The sequence below is a fragment of the Acyrthosiphon pisum genome, chromosome X (assembly GCF_005508785.2).
Source record: "Acyrthosiphon pisum isolate AL4f chromosome X, pea_aphid_22Mar2018_4r6ur, whole genome shotgun sequence".
NCBI classification, from domain to species: Eukaryota; Metazoa; Arthropoda; class Insecta; order Hemiptera; family Aphididae; genus Acyrthosiphon; species Acyrthosiphon pisum.
Window position 1 is genome coordinate 42,186,804 of NC_042493.1, and position 1,745 is coordinate 42,188,548.

Here is a 1,745-nt window from a genome sequence, read left to right on the forward strand (position 1 = left end):
ATGTGATAAATCATTCAGTGAAAAGTGGCACATTGAAGAATCATCGACGTACCCACACAGGAGAGAAACCATACGCCTGCGATTTATGCGACAAGTCGTTTGCTGAAAGTAGTTCACTGACGAGTCATCGACGGACCCACACGGGCGAGAAACCATACGCGTGCGATGTATGCGACATGTCTTTCAGTCAAAGTTGCAATTTGACAACACATCGACGGACCCACAAGGGCGATAAACCATACGCGTGCGATGTATGCGACATGTCTTTCAGCCAAAGTGGCTCATTTACGAGTCATCGACGGACCCACACAGGAGAGAAACCATTTGCTTGCGATATATGTGACAAGTCGTTTGCTGAAAGTAGTTCATTGACGAGTCATCGACGGACCCACACAGGAGAGAAACCATTTGCGTGCGATGTATGCGACATGTCTTTCAGTCAAAGTTGCAATTTGACAACACATCGACGGACCCACACAGGAGAGAAACCATTTGCTTGCGATATATGTGACAAGTCGTTTGCTGAAAGTAGTTCATTGACGAGTCATCGACGGACCCACACAGGAGAGAAACCATTTGCGTGCGATGTATGCGACATGTCTTTCAGCCAAAGTGGCTCATTTACGAGTCATCGACGGACCCACACAGGAGAGAAACCATTTGCTTGCGATATATGTGACAAGTCGTTTGCTGAAAGTAGTTCATTGACGAGTCATCGACGGACCCACACGGGTGAGAAACCATACGCGTGCGATGTATGCGACATGTCGTTCAGTCAAAGTGGGACATTGACGAGTCATCGACGTATCCACACGGGTGAGAAACCATTTGCGTGTGATATATGTGATAAATCATTCAGTCAAAGTTGCAATTTGACACACATCAACGGACCCACATGGGTGAGAAACCATACATATGCGATGTATGTGATAAATCATTTGCTAAAATGTGTACATTGAAAACACATCGTCGGACCCACACGGGCGAGAAACCATACGCGTGCGATGTATGTGATAAGTCATTCAGTAAAAGTTGCAATTTGACAACACATCAACGGACCCACACAGGAGAATTCTGACTTCTGAGATTTTATACCGGATAAGAACATTTCTAATTTTTCCTAACTAATTTTTGAACCAGCTTTAGTGTTAATTGCAGTGTTTGTATTTAAAGAAATATAATTTATAGTTTTTGTAATCTATTCTAACCTAACCGTCTTTGCTAAGAATAACTGGATTTCGTATACAATGATTTAATATTATTCTAAACTTTATAATGTACCTCTTTTTGCACTTAACTCATATAGCTTCAGTAGTGTAAGTATCTATTTATTTTTCTATAAATTATATTAATAATTTTTTTTCCAATAATGTTTTAAATACGCTATCGCCTATTTTTCCATTTAATAATTTTTTTGTTCAAAATCTGATTTTTATAATTTTTAAGTACACCTAAAGTAAAGACCATATTTTTAAATTCCCGAAATGTTTTGTATTACAAGTAGTGTCCTGTGGTCTTACAAATTTCCATTTTTAAATGAGAAACCCCCTCCTTTACTGTAAGTTACATAGCTGATGATTGTCTTAAACATTTTGATGCATTTAAATCAAAATCCTAAGAAGTAGTTTCTGAGATATCAAAATGTTTATATTAAGGATAATAATCCTTAAATATGGTTTAACAAAAATATGAACTATATATGATATTAGATATAATATATATACATTATACTTATTTTTATTGAT

General features: G+C 37.5%; 1 pseudogene; it reads left to right on the top strand.

The window, feature by feature from the left end:
- LOC100169463 overlaps positions 1-1,627 on the top strand; it is a 25,708-nt pseudogene extending 24,081 nt beyond the window's left edge.
- The last annotated feature ends 118 nt before the right edge of the window (positions 1,628-1,745 follow it).